At 45.1% G+C, this 23,085-nt stretch overlaps 1 protein-coding gene across 1 annotated transcript in view; it reads left to right on the top strand.

Annotated features, from left to right (window-relative positions):
• LOC138261606 (zinc finger protein 585A-like) overlaps positions 1–23,085 on the top strand; it is a 78,985-nt gene that overhangs the window by 8,708 nt on the left and 47,192 nt on the right. The gene's annotated exons all lie outside the window — the stretch shown is intronic.

Raw genomic sequence — 23,085 nt, forward strand, 5'->3', positions numbered from 1 at the left:
GGAACAGCGTTGTACAATGGGTGTCAGATTTTAACCGCTTCTGTGCCTTGGACGAGATCATCTCGTCCAAGGCTACAGTTCCCCTGTGCCTTGGACGAGATCATCTCGTCCATGGCACAGGGGAAATTGGGGGCGCGCTAGTGCGCCCCCCGTGCACCCCCCTCCCCCCCCCCAAGTCGGGGATGGAAGGGGAAGACCTTCCCCTTCCACCCCCGACCCCCCCACCCCCCCCTGTGACGTCAGCGCGCGCGCGCTGATGTGTCACAGGGGCCTCCCTCGTCGCGCTGGAAGCTCTGCTTCCAGCGCGATTGAAAAAGAAATGCAAAAGCATTTCTTTTTCAATCACTTGGGAGGCCCGGAGGGGCTTCAAAGGGAAGGAAAAGTATTTCCTTCCCTTTGAAGTCCCTCCGAGGGTTTCAAAAGCCGGATTGCTTGCAATCCGGCTTTTGAAACCCCACTAGACACCAGGGATTTTTTTTTTCTTTGAAATTGACAAAAGGGAGCGACCCCTTGGGCAAGGGTCGCTCCCAGGGGGGGCATTTTTTTGAAAAGGCCTTTTCTGCCCCCCCTGGGGGCAGATCGACCTTATTAGGCCGATCTGCCCCCAGGGGGGGCAGAAACCTGTAGGCACCAGGGACAATTTTTTTTATTTTTTTTATTGAGGTGGGGAGCGACCCCTTAGGCAAGGGTCGCTCCCCTTGGGGGAAAATTATATTTTGGCCATTTCTGCCCCCCTTGGGGGCAGATTGGCCTATTTTGATGAGGCCAATCTGCCCCCAAGGGGGGTAGAAACCACTAGACACCAGGGATTTTTTTTATTTTTTATTGTTATTGACAAAAGGGAGCGACCCCTTGGGCAAGGGTCGCTCCCAGGGGGGGCATATTTTCGGGAAGGCCTTTTCTGCCCCCCCTGGGGGCAGATCGGCCTACTATTAGGCCGATCTGCCCCCAGGGGGGGCAGAAACCTCTAGGCACCAGGGACCATTTTTTTTTTTTTTTCATTTTTTTTTTTTTTGGTGGGGAGCGACCCCTTAGGCAAGGGTCGCTCCCCTTGGGGGAAAATTATATTTTGCCCATTTCTGCCCCCCTTGGGGGCAGATTGGCCTATTTTGATGAGGCCAATCTGCCCCCAAGGGGGGTAGAAACCACTAGACACCAGGGAGTTTTTTCTTTGCGTGAATTTCACGCAAAGGGAGCGACCCCTTAGGCAAGGGTCGCTCCCTGGGGCGGAGGGCAATTTATTTTAGGCCATTTCTATTATTAGGCCGATCTGCCCCCAGGGGGGGAAGAAACCTCTAGGCGCCAGGGCAAATTTTTTTTTTGTGTTTTTTTTTTTTGTTCTTTCTTTTTTTTAGAGATGGGGAGCGACCCATCAGGCAAGGGTCGCTCCCCTGGGGGGCAAATTGTATTTAGACCATTTCTGCCCCCCTGGGGGCAGATTGGCCGATTTTAGGTCAATCTGCCCCCAAGGGGGCAGAAACCACTAGGCACCAGGGATTTGTTTTTTGGCGCCAATGTCACGCAGGGGGAGCGACCCCGTAGGCAAGGGTCGCTCCCGGCGGGGGAGGGTGGGGGTTGGGGGGGCAAATTTATTTTAGGGCATTTCTGCCCCCCCCCCCCCCCCCCCTGGGGCCGGCTGAGCTACAGGCCAAACACCACAGGTAGGCACCTTGCAAAAAACACCTCTGTTTTCTGTGAAAAAATATGTTGTGTCCACGTTGTGTTTTGGGCCATTTCCTTTTGTGGGCGCTAGGCCTACCCACAGAAGTGATGTACCATTTTTATCGAGAGACTTAGGGGAACGCTGGGTGGAAGGAAATTTGTGGCTCCTCTCAGATTCCAGAACTTTCTGTCACCGAAATGAGAGGAAAAAGTGTTTTTTGGGCCAAATTTTGATGTTTGCAAAGGATTCTGGGTAACATAACCTGGTCAGAGCCCCGCAAGTCACCCCATCTTGGATTCCCCTGGGTTTCTAGTTTTCAAAAATGCACTGGTTTGCTAGGTTTCCTCAGGTGTCGGCTGAGCTACAGGCCAAAATCCACAGGTAGGCACTGCTTTTTATAAAAAAATGTGATGTGTCCACGTTGTGTTTTGGGCCCTTTCCTTTCGTGGGCGCTAGTCCTACCCACACAAGTGAGGTATCATTTTTATCGGGAGAATTGGGGGAACGCTGGGTAGAAGGAAATTTGTGGCTCCTCTCAGATTCCAGAACTTTCTGCCACATAAATGTGAGTAACATGTGTATTTTTAGCCAAATTTTGAGGTTTGCAAAGGATTCTGGGTAACAGAACCTGGTCCGAGCCCCGCAAGTCACCCCTCCTTGGATTCCCCTAGGTCTCTAGTTTTCAGAAATGCACAGGTTTGGTAGGTTTCCCTAGGTGCCGGCTGAGCTAGAGGCCAAAATCTACAGGTAGGCACTTCGCAAAAAACACCTGTTTTTTTCCAAAATTTAGGATGTGTCCACGTTGCGCTTTGGGGTGTTTCCTGTCGCCGGCGCTAGGCCTACCCACGCAAGTGAGGTATCATTTTTATCGGGAGACTTGGGGGAACGCTGGGTGGAAGGAAATTTGTAGCTCCTCTCAGATTCCAGAACTTTCTGCCACAGAAATGTGAGGGACATGTGTTTTTTTAGCCAAATTTTGAGGTTTGCAAAGGATTCTGGGTAACAGAACCTGGTCCGAGCCCCGCAAGTCACCCCTCCTTGGATTCCCCTAGGTCTCTAGTTTTCAGAAATGCACAGGTTTGGTAGGTTTCCCTAGGTGCCGGCTGAGCTAGAGGCCAAAATCTACAGGTAGGCACTTCGCAAAAAACACCTCTGTTTTTTTCCAAAATTTAGGATGTGTCCACGTTGCGCTTTGGGGTGTTTCCTGTCGCCGGCGCTAGGCCTACCCACGCAAGTGAGGTATCATTTTTATCGGGAGACTTGGGGGAACGCTGGGTGGAAGGAAATTTGTAGCTCCTCTCAGATTCCAGAACTTTCTGCCACAGAAATGTGAGGGACATGTTTTTTTTTAGCCAAATTTTGAGGTTTGCAAAGGATTCTGGGTAACAGAACCTGGTCCGAGCCCCGCAAGTCACCCCTCCTTGGATTCCCCTAGGTCTCTAGTTTTCAGAAATGCACAGGTTTGGTAGGTTTCCCTAGGTGCCGGCTGAGCTAGAGGCCAAAATCTACAGGTAGGCACTTCGCAAAAAACACCTCTGTTTTTTTTCCAAAATTTAGGATGTGTCCACGTTGCGCTTTGGGGTGTTTCCTGTCGCCGGCGCTAGGCCTACCCACGCAAGTGAGGTATCATTTTTATCGGGAGACTTGGGGGAACGCTGGGTGGAAGGAAATTTGTAGCTCCTCTCAGATTCCAGAACTTTCTGCCACAGAAATGTGAGGGACATGTGTTTTTTTAGCCAAATGTTGAGGTTTGCAAAGGATTCTGGGTAACAGAACCTGGTCCGAGCCCCGCAAGTCACCCCTCCTTGGATTCCCCTAGGTCTCTAGTTTTCAGAAATGCACAGGTTTGGTAGGTTTCCCTAGGTGCCGGCTGAGCTAGAGGCCAAAATCTACAGGTAGGCACTTCGCAAAAAACACCTCTGTTTTCTCCCAAAATTGTCGATGTGTCCACGTTGCGCTTTGGGGAGTTTCCTGTCGCGGGCGCTAGGCCTACCCACGCAAGTGAGGTATCATTTTTATCGGGAGACTTGGGGGAACATAGATTAGCAAAACAAGTGCTATTGCCCCTTGTCTTTCTCTACATTTTTTCCTTCCAAATATAGGAGAGTGTGTAAAAAAGACATCTATTTGAGAAATTCCCTATAATTCACATGCTTGTATGGTCACCCCGGAATTCAGAGATGTGCAAATAACCACTGCTCCTCAGTACCTTATCTTGTGCCCTTTTTGGAAATGCAAAGGTTTTCTTGATAGCAATTTTTTACTCTTTATATTTCAGCAAATGAATTGCTGTATACCCGGTATAGAATGAAAACGCACTGCAGGGTGCAGCTCATTTATTGGCTCTGGGTTCCTCGGGTTCTTGATGAACCTACAAGCCCTATATATCCCCGCAACCAGAGAAGTCCAGCAGACGTAACGGTATATTGCTTTCCATAATCTGACATTGCAGGGAAAAGTTACAGAGTAAAACATAGAGAAAAATTGATGTTTTGTTCACCTCAATTTCAATATTTTTCTTTTTCAGCTGTTATTTTCTGTAGGAAACCCTTGTAGGATCTACACAAATGACCCCTTGCTGAATTCAGAATTTTGTCTACTTTTCAGAAATGGTTAGGTTTCTGGGATCCAGCATTGGTTTCATGCCCATTCCTGTCACTGACTGGAAGGAGGCTGAAAGCACAAAAAATTGCAAAAATGGGGTATGCCCCAGTAAAATGCCAAAATTGTGTTGAAAAATTGGGTTTTCTGATTCAAGTCTGCCTGTTCCTGAAAGCTAGGAAGCTGCTGAGTTTAGCACTACAAACCCTTTGTTGATGCCATTTTCGGGGGGAAATCCACAAGCCTTCTTCTGCATCCACTTTTTCAATTTTTTAAAAAAAAAACGAAATTTTCACTGTATTTTGGCCAATTTCTTGGCCTCCTTCAAGGGAACCCACAAAGTCTGGGTACCTCTAGAATCCCTAGGATGTTGGAAAAAAAGGACGCAAATTTGGCTTGGTTAGCTTATGTGAACAAAAAGTTATGAGGGCCTAAGCGCAAACTGCCCCAAATAGGCAAAAAAAGGCCTGGCACAGGAGGGGGAAAAGGCCTGGCAGCGAAGGGGTTAAAGCAAGAGCTGCGTGAGATGTGTCATTTTTACGCTGATTCTTGGTTTACTGCCAATGGTTTAGCCGTTTGGTTTTCCACATGGCTTGTACCTAACTGATTCAATTCCCTTGCAGATGTTAAAGAGAAAAATTCAGAGAGAGAAGTGTTCACCCAGAATTCTGACTTAGTGGGGATGGCTAAGTGGATGCACCATAAATGTGAACAGCTGAGAGAAAAAGCCACTTACATGTGGGCAGAGATGAGAGGGATGCACATTCCCCTAAATTTGATAAAAACTGTGCAGCACGCACAAAAGAAATCTGTCCCACAAGCAGTCACAGAGAGAGGAAAGTTACCAGTACAAATATGGCAAATTGATCAGGTTTTAGGGCAAGTGATTGCTGCAGATTACCAAGGAGAAATCAAAATTATGCTGATACCTAGAAAATAATCTGATTCATTCATACAAATTGGAGACAGAATAGCCCAACTTGTCAAAAGTGCAATGAATGGAGGTTTGGTAAAGAAGGAGTCTGCCCCAGCCCTTCTGACAATGCAAGAAAAGGGAAGCTGTGGCGCAGCAGATAAAAACCTCAGTGCTGAGATGTGGGTTGAAGCCCCAGATAACCCTCCAGAACCTGCAGAAATCATAACAAAGGGCCCTAAAAACGTCCTGCTGATTATAAAACAGGGAAAGAAAGAGGAAGGGTACATTTTAAATGAAAAATTTTATTTGCAAGAAAAGTCATACTTGTTTCTTTTGCAGATCCTACCATGTTTCGCCACTGTCCCGGAGTGTGCTGTGTGGTCCCCCTTCGGGTGTGTGCGTGTGGGGTCGGGGAAGGGACCGAACCCCCAACCTGAACCTGACTGAGTAAAGTGCCAGCACCATGGATCCATTTTGTGCAAATGGCGCCTTCAGTTCAAGTTCAACTTGTTTGATTACATTCTTCCACTGGAACTAAGCAACCTTAACAGTTAACTGTCTGTGTTTTCTCGTATGGAACTCTGACTTTCACTTACCTTCCAGCAAACCTTTCAGGTGGACCGTGCACCTTTACATGAGTAGAACTCATGCTGCATCAAATTGCTATTTTAGAGACACTATAATCTCATTCAGAGTATAAAAGTTTCAGTCTTTTCTGTGTAGATGTATCTGATGTGAAAGGTTATGGGATCTATCTGTTAATCCACTTCCATTGCTTTATAGTGATTGCTTTGATCATTCAAATCTGACTTGCTGATAATGTTTTTTTTTTGTGCTGATGTTTTTTTTTGTTTTTTGTTTGAAACAAGAGATATGTGAAACAAAAATTCATTGGTCATCGGGTGGAATGTGATGCTATTAATTCTGTTTGACCAATGACTTTGTGTTTCACCACTGCGCATATTAGTTGCTCAATGTTCACCAGTAGCACATTGTATGTTTTGTTCAGCCTAGCCGCCTATTGGCTTTGACATGGCATTAGCCATTACTTTCGGTATTCAATTTAGCTGCCTATTGGCTTTGACATTGCATTAGCCATTACATTCTGTATTCTGCCTATTGGCTTTGACATGCTGTATTCAGCTCAGCTGCCTATTGGCTTTGACATGATATTAGACATTACATTTGATATTCAGCTTAGCTGCCTATTGGCTTTGACCTGACATTAGACATTACATTTGATATTTAGGTTAGCTGCCTATTGCCTTTAACGTGGAGTTAGACATTGCAGTTGAGAATCCAAGCTGTATTTTTCCAAGCTGTGTTTTTGCACAAGATGAACCAAGATGTTTTTCTCACACCAGACTAGACCTGATAAGAGAGAGTACATTTGGTGTTTTCCTTTCTGCTCAGGCCTGGGAAGAGGAGCAGTCTAGGAGATCTGGCCAGTCTCCAAAGGCTTGCGTAGTTTTCCGGAGTCTGAGAGGAGGGGGCACGCTTTTGTAGGGATGGCTCGGGCTTCAGAGAATTAGATTATTTTCTGCCTGACTTCGGACTGGAACTTGGTGCCAGTTGCCAGTCTCCCGTGTGGGTAGATAATCTCTTTCTCGCAGTTGACCGGCGTCATCAACTTGCAGACCCCAGAAAGATGAAGCTTTAAATAGTTTCTCACACGGTGAAGTATTTGTTTTGCTTTGCATTATATATATATATATAACCTGCTGTGTACATTGCAACTGAGAAGAACTGAGATATATTTTGTTTTAATGCTGTGACTACTTTTGTGCTTGAAATCTATTAATTCGTCCCTCACGAACTTGTGGGTGGGGAAGAATTAACAACAATAAAGGTCTTCTTTGAACTCAGAAGTGCATTCTTGATATGTTCTGTAAGATCTGATACGAGATAAGAAGGAAAGCAGAACAGACACCTTGCTCTATGGGCTTCTGAAGGCCTACCATAGGGGTGACATTTGTAATGAAAGGGGAGTTCTGGGCTTGGCAAGAAGTTTTAGATGCCAATGTGGGGTGGCAGTGAGACTGCACACACAGGCACTGCAGTGGCAGGCCTGAGACATGTTTACAGAGCTGCTTAAGTGGGTGGCACAATCAGTTCTGCAGGCCCACTAGTAGCATTTAATTTACAGGCCCTGGGTATATGGGATACCACTCTATAAGGGACTTGCAGGTAAATGAAATATGCCAGTTGTGGATACACCAATATTACCATGTTTTAGGGAGAGGCACATGCACTTTAGCGCTGATTAGCAGTGGTAAAGTGCGCGTTCCTAAGGGCAACAAAAAGATACAGTAACAAAACAGGAGATAAAGGCAAAAAATATGGGGTAAGACTACCCCAAGGATGCCAGGTCTAACACTTCCCCATTACAGCAAGCTGTGGTTGTGTTGCCCATAACATGCCCCCTATAAATATTGCCAAAGGATAACCTCCTCAGGAAAGGGCACAGAACAGACATCTCAAGGATCTTTCTTGGTAAGGGTAGTTTTAGGTTTGACAGGGATAAAAGACAGGTAAAATGTGAATTTGAGAGGAGGAATATGGGTAGGAGGGGAGGGAGAAGATTGGGTTTCTGAGCAAGAGGGAGCTGGAGTGGGTGATGTATGTTTGGCAGTTGCATGTGGGGGTGGTGTATGTTTGGATGTGTGTGTTTTGGCAGGTGTTTGGTATTCGGTGAGTGTGTGGTTGTTTTTTGTTGTTTTGTGCGTAGGTATGCTTTCATGTGGGTTGGTTTGGATGAGTGTGCTGTTGAGGTGGTTGTGGTGCATGTCTATATGTTTGGCAGCTGCATGTGGGTTTGGTGTATGTTGTGTTTGCATGTGTGTGGTGTGGCTGGTTGGTAGTCTGGTGAGTGTGTGTGTCTGTTTTTGGTTAGTGTTTTATGTGTAGGTGTGCTTTTGTGAGTATTGGTTTTGATGAGTGTGCTGTTGAGGTGGTTGGTGTGGTAGTGCTTGTGGCTGTGGTAGTGGCTGTGGAGCGTGTGGTTGTGGGTGTGCTTGTGGTTGTGGTACCTGTGGATGTAGTGGCAATAGTGGGTGTATTTTGTGTTTGTTTGTATTTGTTTGTGTGTTTGTGTTTATGTGTATGTGTGATTGTGCTGCTTGTGTCTATTGGAGTGGGTGGCTGCAAAGAAGTGAGTGTGCATGGGATTGGGGTGGTAGTTGGGATTAGGGTTGAGGAAGGGACTTGAGTTGGGGCTGAAGGCTGGGCTGGATGGGAGACTGTGGTCAGTGAGGAGGTTATTTTTGCAGCGACCTCTGCATGTTAGACATTGAACTGTGAATGGCATACAGAAATGCAACCATTTGTTGCAGTTGGCAGCTAAGGTCCTGGATAACATTCACTATAGCAGTCTGGTCTACTGAGATGCTGCATAAGAGGTCAATAGCCTTCTTTCTCAGCACAACCGGGGCGACGGGGGCAGGGGTTGAGGTGCCTGTTTTGAAGGGGACCCCTGCCCTCTTAGAGGGTAGGGTTTGGTCAACTTGGGGGAGGAACAAGAGGAATGGTGGAGATGGGTCTCTGGGTGGTGGACAAGAATAAGGTTAGTACATTGCCTGTAGGGTCCACTACCAGTAGGGACTGGTCACTTGTGGAGGCCCCTGAAGATGATGATGACTTGGTGGCCTCTGCTCCATTCACCTCATTCTTCATGCCATTGTGCCATCAGTGTCAGATCTTTCCCCACTCGAAACACTGTGGCCAACTGCTTCCCCGCCTTCTTGGTCAATGTCCCCTAAGCATGCTCCTGAATATGTTCTAAAGAGAGATACAATAGTTTTATTGTATCTGTGTAAATATGACTGATCATGAACTTTTTCCTCAAAACATGTTCCAGATTTTCATGTTTCAAGTGCTTCAGAGCTTCTAAACTTTGGTTTATTTTTATCATTATCTCATTTATGTAGCAAACATTTTCAGAAACCATTTGGTCACAGTTTGGTAGTTTCTCATTATTGCTCCAATATTACTTTTTATCATGCCTCTTACCATTTCAGTTCTCGCAGGGAACTGTTTAACACCTCTAAATGGTTCTGATTTGTTTTGAATAGTGAACCTATGTCACAAAAATTAATATAAATAAAAAATCCCTCTGAACATTGTGTGTATAAGGCAAAAAAGCTGTTTTTTAAAACAAAATATGAATAAATGTATCTTAGTATTTACTGCAATGTTGTACCAATATTTGTATAAACTGAAATCCTGTTTCTTTTTTTTTTTTGGGCATTTCAAAATGGTGAGATTTACTCCAAGTGACATAAGTATTTTTAAAATGTTTATGAAATCAGTACTTAAGTTGCTTATTAATGTATCACGCCCTATGTATTTACTTATGCTGTTGAAGAAATACAAAAATAATGTTGTTGGTATTTTCCAATTACCTCTAGAGCATAAGTAAATACATAGGGCTTGTTATATTTTCAATCCACTTTACAGATATTTAAAAGATGTTCTCTGAAATAACTTCATTTAATTATATTTTTTAAAACAATGTGAACATTTTAAGAAATTTAAACCTTGCTTTCAGGTTAAATAAATATTGGTACAACATTACAGTTAAATAAAGCAAACATTGATTCATGTGGAATTAAAAAAGAAAAATACATTCAAAATTAATTTTACCAGCTTTAAAATGTTACTTTGATGTAGTTCCTAAATTTCACAATTAATCATTTTTTGTGCATGATTTGGATTTTTGAAGATAAAATACTCCAAGATATACATGATGAAATTTCCCTTCCTCGAAGTCCAAGTGTATTGTAAAATATAGATCTTAGAATAGCTAGGACACATTTTCAGTTTTCTGTGTTATGGAACACTCCATCTGCAAAAGTCCCTTTAAGGAATCTGTTTTCATCATTTTCAATATTACAACGAGACATAACAAAAAACACTAAATTAAACTGTTTTTGCTATGTGTTATCCTGTCATAAATGTGTTCACATTCCTGTCAGTTATTTAGAAAAAACTATGCCTATAAAATCAATTTTTCTAAAAACAGACTGACTGACATGCACATTGATGAATTAGACATCATGGAAAATTGTTACATTTGACAAACATTGGCATGTTTTCATTATTAAAACAAATTTATAGTATGTTAACATTCAAATTTAAACCATTTATTCTGATGTTTTTGATCATTTTGACTCACATGTTTAATACTGATTGTTCGAAATACTGACTCACAGTTGTGAATTTTGAAACACCCACTGCATCAAAAGTGCATTTGATGCTGTCACTTGTAATAGGGGGAAAGTAACAACCTTCACAGTTGTGAAGGAGTATCAGACCTTACACAAAAATAAATCCTGCCCTGTTTGCTACAACTGTCCTGTTGGAAATGTCCCTCTCTACAGGGTCACTCCCAAACCTTTTGCCTTCCTCCTCCAACTTTTTGGTGGACTTTTGCTTATTGGCCTTAGAACTCTGTGCACTTTACCTCTGCTAACCAGGACTAAAGTGCTTGTGCTCACTCCCTTAAACATAGTTTGATTGGCATATACCTTATCGGTATATTTCATTTTACATGTATGTTCCTTGCAGAGTGGTATACCTTCTACCCAGGGCCTTTAAATTAAATGCTGCCAGTGGGCCTACAGCACATATTGTGCTTATGCCCTATGTAGCACCTTAAAACATGTCCCAGGCCTGCCATTGTAGACTGGAGGCAGTGTCCCACTGCCATGTCAACTTGGCATTTAAAAGCCCTTACCAAACTTTAGACTCTCTTTTTTATTACATAGAAGTCACCCCAAGGTAGGCCCTAGGTAGCCCAAAGTGTAGGGTGCTGTGTTAAAAGATAGAACATGTACTTTTAAGTTTGACATGTTCTAGTAGTGAAAAACTCCCAGATTTGTTTTTCACTACTGAGAGGTCTACCCCTCTCATAGTGTAGCATTGGGCATTACGTATTATATGTGATAAGTTATAATTCCTAAACCAGAGGTGGTAGACATGTCATGTTTGGTACCTATGAACTAGTAATGATAAACCCACTTTAACGGTAAAGTCGGATTATCATTGCAAGTTTGAAAATGCCACTTTAAGAAACTTGCCATTTTCCTGCCCTTAGCCCTATGTGCCTGCAGCCTGCCTTAGATCACATGACTGAATGTAATTGACAGTTGAGACTTTGTGAATTCACCACAGACATCCCACAATAGTGGGATTAGCAGAGCCTGAATGGGCCATTAACTGATATGAAGGTGGGGTTAAGCTAAGCACAGCCCCACTTGCACTTCAATAGGGTGGGCTCTGCCACCACACATTAGGCTGTATTGTCTGTACAGCCAGCTAGAAGCCAGGGCAGGGGAGGCAGGAACATCTTGGAACTCCAAAGAACCCTTCTAGAAACTTTGGTTAATTTCTAGGAGTAGGACACCAGGATATAAAAATAGGGGTCTGAGATACTCTTCAGTTTACTACTGGACCTTCAGAATGACTCTCAAAGGACTGCCTGCTGCTGTGACCTGCTGTGCACTCTGCAAGACTGCTACTGTACCTGCTTTGCCGCCTGTAGCCTGCCTTGAACCTTCAGAGGCCAGCCTTGCTGTGGAGCCCTGCATCTTTACCTGCACCCAGGACTTCCAGAAGTGACTCTAAGGGCTAGTTTTGCTGGTCTCTTGTTCAGAGCCATAGGGGCATAACAGGCTTCCCCCATCTTGAGCCCGTGCCTGGACCTAGTGTGAGTGAGCCCTGAACCCCCACGAGGTCTCAATCCACTCTTATACCCTTGGTTGTGGTGCTAAAGGTGCCCAGGTGGCCATTTTCCAAAACTGAAGATTTGCTGTTTTGAACCTTAGCTTTAAAAAAGTTATAACTCCGGTTCTACTTATTGGATTTTGATGCTTTTGGTGTCAAATACTTGATTACAATTTTCTTTGTCAGTGAAAAAATATAACAGTATTCTTTTTAACACACCATAGCAAAAAAACACATCATGATACACCTTCTGCAAACCTTTAAGCCTTCAAGAACATTTCTTATGCTTTGGTCATTTGTCACCCTTAATGTTGAAGCCAAATTCTGTTGCTGTAACAAAAAGTTATTTGAAAAGAACATTGAAAAGTAAACTTAAACCCTTCATCCTGCTGTCTGACCTTCAACTGCCCATCAAGGTAGGAATAGCCCACCGCAAGTATGTGGGCCATTCAGGGATTCAGGATGCGGCAAATGCACTTTCCTTGTTGGGAGGACTGGCTGAGATGGACTTAAGCTGAATTTTTGGTCCATCATAATAGGTCCTCCTAGGGGGTTCCTGCAGTGAATGCTGCACAGCTTGTACACCCCTATGGTCCACACCTTCTTTGCGATGGCCTTCCATTCGCCCTTTTTCTGATGGGAGTTGACCTGCATAGATGCAAAAATTGGAAGAGCAAAAGATTTTACTGACTTCTGTTTATTTATGTTTTTATGTAACACAAATTTGAGAAATCATTCACAAACATTCTTCTACATTAAACCAGCATATTATTTATTCTTTTTGATTTGTGTTTTAATTAATTTTACACAATAAAAAAACACAAATGTGTAGTAATTTAGGCCGAGTCATTTGTCAAAATCTCGACAACAAAAAAAAATGTAAAAATATGTATGTTAATATGCATATTAAATATGTTCACGTTTGAATTAACTTTTTTCAGTTTTTCAAAAAATTAAAGTAAATAATTCAAAATACGTACATCGAAATACACACCAAACAATAAATCTTTCAAGCACTCAACTCATACTAATGTTGTGTTGTATATTTAAAATGTGTTTAAAAATACAAACCATAATTTACTATCTAAAAATAAAAGGAAAGTCCATTTCAATCACTACACTTCACTCGGGAACTAAACAGGACATTCTAACATTCTACCTGTTCTTTTGGTGAGCCAAAACACTTGCTGCACCAGGGCAGGACCTCATCATCCAGCATTTCCAGCTCTTCTGGCAAAAAAGTTTGGGGCCCTGTCTCCTGATTCACCAGGCATTCTAGCTCCCAGAGTCAGTAAACGGCCGCAAAAGTTGAGGAGGTGTTGGCATTGGCACTGTTAGGAGGGAAGTGAGCTTTTTTCTGGAGACCGTGTACATGCACACAACATGCTAGACCATCAGCAAAAACAGACACTTCCATTGGCTCTCGTACATAGCTTCCACATGTTAGCCTATGGCTGTGTCCGTCATGGAACTGCACACCCACTACCCTGTCAACTTCCACTGACTTCTGTCTACTTACAAAAGTCTTGATGGCAAGGTCAGGTGTCCGCCAATTTAGGTAGTCAAATAGTGTGTTTGTCACCGCCACTCAAAACGGTGCCTAGTTTTCATAAATATACACAATGATAAAGTTATTTCCTTGTTTTTTTAATTATGGATTATGTTGTGCATTACTGTTGTAAAAGGCTATATATACGCAGTTTTCTTTACAATTGAATTGTAAATAAGATTTAAAAAATATTGAATTTGTAATTGATTAATTTAAAATGTCTAATTTAATCAATTTCTTTGTTTTTAAATTAATAGGCATAACAAAAATGAAGTTTAAAAATATATTTACAAATAAATGTTGTCTAAAAATATGCTGTAAAAGCATCTTTGAAATATTACTCAGGGCCTCATTACGACTTTGGCAGTCTTTTCTGAAGACCGCCGCAGTGGCAACTGCTAAAAGACCACCATGTTGGCAGTCACCTGACTGCCAAAAATCCGAGACCGCTAGGACACTGAGGGCAGGAAAGTAGCAGTCCCACCACCAACAGCACCACCAGCCCAATACAAATCCGCTCACCAGATTACGAACTACAAATCACCTCAGCGGTTCTTTCATGGCAGAAAACCATTGATGGTGCAAACCCACTACTGGCAGAACACAACACTACTTTGAACAGTTTTAATACCCCATACCTGACACACATCGTGGGCCTCTCCTCCTCCCCCACAGTTCACATCTTGGGATGAGAAGGTCTTGGACATCCTGCATTCAGAGGCCCTGACTGAAATACCTGGAGGTCTGGACTCTGGTAAGTACCCACAACTTCCATGTCACACAATTGTGTCCCCATTTCACTGTTTGTCCCACTACGCCTCCCACCTATTCACCTAATGCTCCTCTCCTGCATGCCACACCTCCACCCAAACCAACTGCCCTCACAGCCCTTGGCAGTAGCATGGATAGCATTAGCTAATACTATCACTACGACTCCCACAATGCACTAGCCCATATATGTGAAAAACTGGAATGTGCACATCACATCTCTTGCATGTATGACAATTGTACAAGCTACACCAGCTAGATGGTATGACTGAGGACCACTACATGGCAATGACAGCAATGCAGTGGCACAGCACAATGGCAACCAAGGCTAAAAACAGCTACATCACTGTGACAAATCCAAATGACCATTCATTTAGATTTCCACCTCTGAAATGGACTGAGCATGGTATGGAAAGTAAGATGACAAGACTCCATGCACAACATGCAGAAACAGGACATTTAACCTTCCATATTCACATACTGTCTTCACACTGGGACACCATGGTGCAATGTCAAGCCGTTTCGTGTGACATATAACTAGCCTGACTATTCACTAGGTAATAGTGCTGAACAGTCAAGTGAAGTATCAGACAGTACCTGAACCCATCTACAGTGCTAAATGTACCAAACCTGAATGACAGCACCCAACATGGAGTATAGAACACGTCATAGACTAGTATGTACCACCAAAGTTATACTGTGTAGTATCTGTCATTGCCATAGTGGGGATTCATGTTAAGACTCTGTATGCATCTGACAAAGAGATAACCAAACACTCTCTCCATATTTAACTCAGTGTCTCACTCCATCCACAGGTACCCCTTACCAGAGGCTGCCAGCCCTTGTCAGGATGAATGCCCCAGTGAGGACAACACGGCTGGATGTCTGGACGGACAGTGATGACCTAGCTGGCCCGTCTGGGACACCTGGTCTGTCTATTACTCCCTGCCTCACACTGCTCACAATAACCACCCCCGCCAGTTCCTACAACATCACAACCAACCTTTCATCCCCAAACCTGTGTGCCAAGGACTGTTTGAACTATTGTGAGCCTCACAGTACAGGGACCTGAGTCGATTCCATGATACCCCAGACAATGAAGGTCCTGCTGAGACTGGGAGTGGGCACACTGTGCCAGGGGCACAGGCACCTGGGGGCATGGGGTATGGGAGGGAAGCTGTGGGCCAGAGGAGGGACCCCAAGGGACTCGACTTACCAGTGAACCATCTCTCAAATCCTGGGAGAATATCAAAGTTCCCAGGACAGGATGGGCCAGATTATCACAATATTGGGGCAATACCAAAGGCTGCAGAGGTAATACCACCTGGAGGTCATGTAGCAGTTGCAGGCCCACAATGCCAAATGGCCCCCATTGCAGAGGTGCTGAGGGACATCAACACCACCCTGCGTGGTTCCTCGACCAACCATCAGGCCCGTTCTGCTAGCAACCTTACATCTACCCCATCTACATCAGTGGCAGCTAGTGGGATGGAGGCCCTGCCAGGGGAACCACAGGCCTCAGACAGCCCTCCCTTTGTAGCAGAAGAAACCCCCCCTGCAAACGTGGACGTCTACACAGACATCTGGCCGGAGCAAATGCCAAGACCAAACCCACTGCCAGGAAGTGAACCTCACCTGATTTGTCTCCCTTGTGTGCAACAGAGGCACCCTGTTGATTGTTCAGAGACATGACTCCATTTTCCCATGGCACGTGGATACTAGACCTGTGCAACCAACTGCTGTAGCAGCTACTTTGATGATTCCATCTACCATGACCTCACTCATCACCTTTATGTCAATTTATGCATTTTATTTTGACTTTCAATATTATGATATGCACAATAAATCATCATTCAACACAGCTACTGTAGATTTGTCTTTAATGAAAAATCTACAATAGTCATGCATGCCAACTGTGGTCTGGTTATGCCCCCCTGCATCGAATAGGCAGTGTAATGGACAGCAGAGGTAGGCACCCTTAGCAGTAGACAAAAAATAAACAGATATGTCCCAGGCAGATGTCAGAGAGGTAAAATCCAGGGCCACACAAGAGTATAGTTGGTATTCCAACCTGCAAAAGGACCATGAAAGAGAGTACCATCAGGATGGAAGGCATGGTGCACACAAAGCACATATGCAAATCATCGATGTCGTGCCTAGTGTAGAATATCTCCTAGGCAGTGGCCCCCAGATATTACCACTTATCACCAGTCACAGACTAATCAAACAAATCATTTGCCTGCAATCTGTCATGTACAGCCCTCATGCCTGGAATCATTCGGCAATGGCTAATGACTATGAATGCCTCAACCCATATGAAGCAGAGGCACAGATTATAAACCACATGGTGAGTGGGTGGAATGACATGAGAACAGGAGAATGCAGCAAACATAGCTCAATACTGGTTCTGTAGTGAACACACATGTTAGAGCTGAACTGCTATTATAGTGCACCTTACGTTAAATCAGTCAGCTTCCACAACTCACACATAGGGATAGGACCACATTACACCCCCCACTGATGAAGCACGTCAGGAGGACTTTTGTCATCATTCCACCTCTGAATGTGGACATTTAAGACTTGAAAAACCCACTCTACATACCTGTATGTCACTAGAAGTACTGATTGATGAGCTCTGTTCTAGAGTCTGCTGCACGTTCTTCCTCTGGCTCCTCATCACTTGCCATTTCAGTATTTTATTTCAAGACAGGAGGCTAGATTGTGGAGCATGCAGCAGGCAACGATGATTTGGCATACTTTTTGGGGCGAGTAGAGGAGGGCACCTCCAGATAGGTCCAGGCACCTGAATCTTGCCTTCAAGAGGCCAAAAGTGTGCTTGATTACACGCCTTGTCCTCCTGTTGGTCTCATTGAAACGGAGTTCCCCTTCCGTGGCAGGTTACCTCACTGGTGTCAAAGGCAAGGAAGGTTTGGATAGTCACAGTCACCTGTGTGCACAAATGTAGGACTTGTGAAATAATAGGTACAGTGACTGGGCAGATTGTGATGACAGGTGCCAAACAGACATCTACATATGCATACATACCAAGGAGTCAAGCCCTTTCTGTTTGTAGTCGTTCCATCACGTGCTGGACATTGCTATTCCGCAAAATGTAGGAGTCATGCACTGATCCTGGAAACTTGGCTGTCACTTGTGAGATGTACTGGTCTGCCAGACACACCACCTGAACATTTATGGAGTGGTAGTTCTTCACGTTCCTTTGCACCTGTTCATTGGCACTGGGAGGGACCAGGGCTAGATGGGTGCCATCAATGGCCCCTATCATATGAAGAAAGTGTCCCATATCATAAAAGTCTGCCTTCACATGGACCAAGTCCACATGTTGGGGGAACCTTATGTAGCTGTTCAGGTACTTTAAGAGAACACACAGGACATCCTTCAAGACACACCTGAACATGGGGTGAGACATCCCTGCAGTTAAGTCCACTGTATTCTGAAAGGGGCCTGTTGCCAGGTAGTGTAGCACTGACAAGACTTGTACAATGGGAGGGATGCAATAGGGATTCTGTATGGCTGGCAAGAGATCTGTCTCCAACTGTGTACATAGATCCATGATGGTCTGACGATTCAGATGATATGTCTGGATTACATGCTTGTCCTCCGTGATTGCAAGGTCAGTTAGTGGACGGTACATTCGTGGTTGTCTCAATCTCCTCATGGCAGGATATCTGTGTTGAGAGGAGAGAATGCACAATGAGTAAAACAGTTTGAAGTTTTAGCACCACGTGGTATATTAGTTCACACCTAACACTATACTGGATGTGTTGCACTGCTGACATATTCAATAACGACCATAGTTATGTACATGTCAGACCCTAATTGCTGCACATTGGTTGACATGTAAGTCGTATAGGACATATGTCATGTGTAAATGAACATCTGTGGCTGACTGAGCTGTGCTGCACTGATCACACATTTATTATTGGAATTGACCCATACATAGCCCTCACCTATGTGCCTCCAAGTATCTAAACATACCTATCAACATTCATACAGCCTCAACACGTCATTGTGTCATGAATGTCACAATTCGAAGCACTAAAGTGATGGCACAACATAGAGTTACACCACCATTTGGGCAAGTATGTTTATGGTGCACTTACTTGGGCGTATCCATCAATCAAAAGTGCAAAAAATGGCAGTCGCCTGCCCTGCTGTAGTGGACATATGGAAGTGACCTAAGTCCGTCGGCGGAAGTCATCATGGCGTTAGGCCATCGCAACCGCTGTGCAACTTGTCATTGGTTAACATTTCTTCCTGTGGTGGACATGGGTCAATGACGATGACCGCCGGTGGAGATGGTCTATAACTTGGCGGCCATGACCTCCATTTTCTGCAGCCTTGCTCACATGACTGCTGCTACTGTTGCTACTGTTGCTGGCTAAACCTCCACAACGTGAGCTACTGTATACTGCCTCTGGAAGGCATCATGCCACATCCTGCAGGTGATAGGGCCCCTGCCTTCACCCCGGAAGAACTGGAGAAGCTGGTGGAGGAGGACCTACTCCTATATGGACAGCTACATGGGGCACCAGAGGAGCAGGTGAGTCAAATGGATCAGCCATGTGTGATAGGGGTTGCATGTGATGTTGATTCAGGCATGTGTACTGGTGAGGGAGTATATGCATGCAGAGGATATATAGTAAAGGCGTATGGGCAGATAGGATGGGTATGTATGGGCACTTGCTGTGACAAATGTGTAGTGTCCACTCCTGTTGGTATGGTGCATGTGTACATGACTTTCTCCTTTTGTCTGTGTCATCCATGCAGGTGAACGCCCAACAGAAGAAAGGGATCTGGCGTGCCATCGCCAAGCACGTGCGGACCCTGGGGGTTCACAGCCGGCAGAGCACCCATTGTCGCAAGCAGTGGGAGGACCTGAGATGCTGGGGCCGGAAGGCCACGGAGGCCCAGCTAGGGATGTCCTCCCAATGAGGGAGGGGTGCTCATAGAAGCCTGACCCCCTTAATGGCCCGCATTTTGGCAGTGGACTACCCTGAGATGGATTAGCGTTTGAGGGCAGCACAGCAGTCACAAGGTGGTAAGTACTGACTGTATCCAGGTACTTGGCTCTGGTTGTATGATGTTTGCTGCCCCACTTTAGCTTCTGTGTCAATGTAGTAAGTGCAACATGCATGTAGACTAGTGGACATGTGTAGTTCCCACCTTGCCTGAGTAATAGATGGCTTCATGGTTTGCTATCAGTAAATTACATTTCCTGTATTAAGACTTCGCCATGTCTGTATGTGGAGATGGGCATATGACAATGCCACATGTGTTACTACATCCTGCCTTTTCTATGGATGTGAGCTTGTTTATCACCCTACCCACTGAGTATGACCTGGTTCATCCATCAGTACATAAGCATTAGTGACTCTAGGGTGTCTGTCCACTCCCATATGTATTGATCACATGTATTTGCAACTGGCTGACTCATCTTTTGGTACAGGGACTATAAACATCTAGTACTACTACAGGTATAGACTCCATGTGAGGCAGCCATCTCATTTCCACCACAGATATGACCTCTATAGGACTGTAGTTATGGCTTAGTAGTTGTATCCCCATTGTCAGTTCATCTTCAGTCAATGGGGAATGTGAAGGTAGCGACAGTAGGCTAATATGATTTGGGTGTCTGATTTGGTATAATAGGAGTCATCATGCATTTCCATGTGCTTGACTTGTGGGGATAAATCCTTCAACCAAAAGGGTTTGTTCTAGAGGAGGTATGTTGCTAGGCAGATTTTGCCTTTGACAATATGCTATAGCAATTCCATGTGTGCCAGTGCCATGCAGATTACTGTACAACATAGCTCATTTGCAGCCTACATCATGTCTCAATGGTTACTTGGGGGCACATCTGAAGAAGTGAAACAATGACTGCTAACCTTGGCCTAGCTGATGTGGGTAATTTTGACTGGATACGGTTTTCCTTGACTTATGAAATGGTGATATGATCTTTATGTTGTATCATCATTCCTGTAGCTGTCCTGTGTAGTAGTGGAATATGTTGTCAGTGCATTGGCAGTTGTGTAGGTCCACATGTGCATAATGCACACACATATTCCCATCTGACGTGTGTTGTCAAGACTCAGGTACAGGTAATCACAAGTCAGGAATGGTGTGAGTGATGTAGGTTTGCTCATGTTGAGAAGTAGAACTACTGTAACTGCATGTCAGGTTGAATGGTATGTGTCTTATAATATAAAACGTGGCTTCCCGAAGTTAATTAGTTGTGGCACTGCACTCCGTGATTGTCTGTGGATGTATCATGTGTGCTATGTAGGCCATTGTAGATGCACATTGATGTATGAATTGTTGTGGTGTATATGTGTTAGGTGTTTTCAAATCTTCCTCTGTGATTGTGTCAAGCTAATCACATGGCTGTATCCCAGACTTGTATTCTACACATCAGATGTGACCTGTGTGGGAGTCCAACTTGTAGTGGCTACATCAGTTTACGTATAGTGTGTTAGGTCAGCCATGTTATGTGACTGGCAGGTGTTATGTGGTCTGTGAGTGGAGTAGTCTTCACTATCAAGGGACATTACAGATGGACATGGACTGATCAGGTGTAGTTCCAGTACAGCTCAGGTGTGTATTGTTTAGTAAGGTGCTCTTCTAATAGGTGGTAGGAGTATGGAGAGGTCTATTCAGGAATTAGGTAGTCGTTTGTACTTCAGCCAGGGCATGATTTGCATGCAGACATGACTTTGCTGATGATCATTGGGATTACTCCAGTCACACTAACTTACTTGGAATTTGATGTGGGTGTGAGGCTTGAAAAATATGGGTGGCTAGTGGTGACATGTTGTGACATGATGTAGGATATGTGTAATGCCAACAGAGATAGCCTAGGCAGGAGATGTTTACCTACAGATGTGTTTGTTTAAATATGTGTATGTTATGATTACGTTAACTCTCTCTCTCTCTCGCACAGAGGGCAGGGGAGTGCCACGGAGGATACCGGATCTTCCACTTCATTTTCTGAATCCTCCTCCAGTGGACACTTCCTGGCAGTGGCTGACCCTTCTGAGACCACCCCAGCACCGTCTTTGTCTGCCACCCCCCTCACTACCACCATTCTCCCAATAGCTCGCCACCCAGTTTTCCGTGCCCGCTCACCCAGGAAGGTGGGTGTCTCCTTCCCCACAGGCACCTCTGCCCCTGCCCCAGTCAGCCCTGCTGCCCTCAGCGAGGAGGCTATTGACCTCCTGAGGTCGATCTCTGTGGGTCAGTCGACCATTGTGAATGCCATCCAGGGACTAGCAACTCAAGTGCAACAGAGTAATGCGTTCCTGAATGGCATTCACAATGCACTGGCTGGCCTACAGAGATCCTTTCAGGCTCTGGCCTCCACAATGATGCAGCCAGTCACCCTTTCTCTTCCGTCCCCCTTCCACCTACCTCTTCCCAACCCAACACCCCTGTTCCCCGTCCCAACCAAAGCACACAGACAGACAAGCATGCACTCACCTCAACATCTAAGGCTACAGCTGACAGACACAAGCACCACAAGACCCACCACTGGCATGCATACAAACAACACCCACTTTCAGACACACCAACATCCACTACCTGCACAGACTTCCCCACCAACCCCAACTTCACAGTCACTACACTGGACACACCTGTAGACACTACACCAACATTCTCCGATACAGCCACCACTCCAGTCCTACCCACAGTCACCACAATAGCAGACATCACAGCCACTGACACACCCACATGCAGCACATCGTCCATACCTGCAGACACCACCCCAAAAGACAGAGACTCATCCACCATGGCATCTCCCAGCACCTCCTCCCCTTGCCTCCCAAGACACATAGGCCTTCATTACAACCCTGGCGGTCAGTGATAAAGCAGCTGTAATACCGCCAACAGCCCGGCGGAAAAAAAAATTGAATTACGACCATGGCGGAACCCGCCAACATAGACAGCCACTTGAACACTCCGACCGCCAACAGACAGACGGAGGACAATGTACCGCCTATCTGCCACCTTTTCCGGGGCGGTACCAACGCTATCAAAAGCACGGCGGAAACAGGAATTGGAACAGAAACCACTCACCTCTCGACACCCAACGAGGAACAAGGACGCCATGGAGCCCGAATTACAGGTCCTGTCCATGCTGGTCTTCCTCTTCTTGTATCAGGAGCAGGAAAGACGCCGTCAACGACCACAGTGAGTACTGCACCTACAACACAGAGGAGGGTGGGAGGGAAAAGAGTGACACACACACACGCAACACGCAATACCCCCACCCTCACCCACAACACCATACACACAAATACATGCAGCAACATTACATATACACCCCCTCACCACCTGGAAGAATGCAACGATAAAAGGAAATGATTGTAACGATTGTAATCAATAAAAATCAGTATATACAAATATGTACACCAACTACACAAGTCCGGATATTATCCAAACATCGTCCATGGATCAGTGTCCCAAAATGCATGGGCAAAGCCCACACAAGATACCTGACTCGAAACAGAGAGAACACTGCGGGGGCATCAGATCGAAATGAAAAAGGCATCTCAGGGGGAAGGGGGGCACCTCAGCCGGATGAACGCACAACGCCACTGCTCCACGAGGGGGGTCCATGACCACTGCTGTATCCTGGGGAGTGCAAAGCCACAGTCTCACAAGTCCTTCCAGTGAGTGGTTTGCCCACTGCTGTATCCTGGGGAATGCAAAGCCACAGTCTCACAAGTCTTTCCAGTGGGTGGTTTGCCCACTGCTCTATCCTGGGGAGTGCAAAGCCACAGTCTCACAAGTGGATGTCAGTCTCCACTAATCCTGGAGGGGGCTTTGTGCCCAGAGTACTTCATC

The sequence above is a fragment of the Pleurodeles waltl genome, chromosome 10 (genome assembly GCF_031143425.1).
Source record: "Pleurodeles waltl isolate 20211129_DDA chromosome 10, aPleWal1.hap1.20221129, whole genome shotgun sequence".
Lineage (NCBI taxonomy): Eukaryota > Metazoa > Chordata > Amphibia > Caudata > Salamandridae > Pleurodeles > Pleurodeles waltl.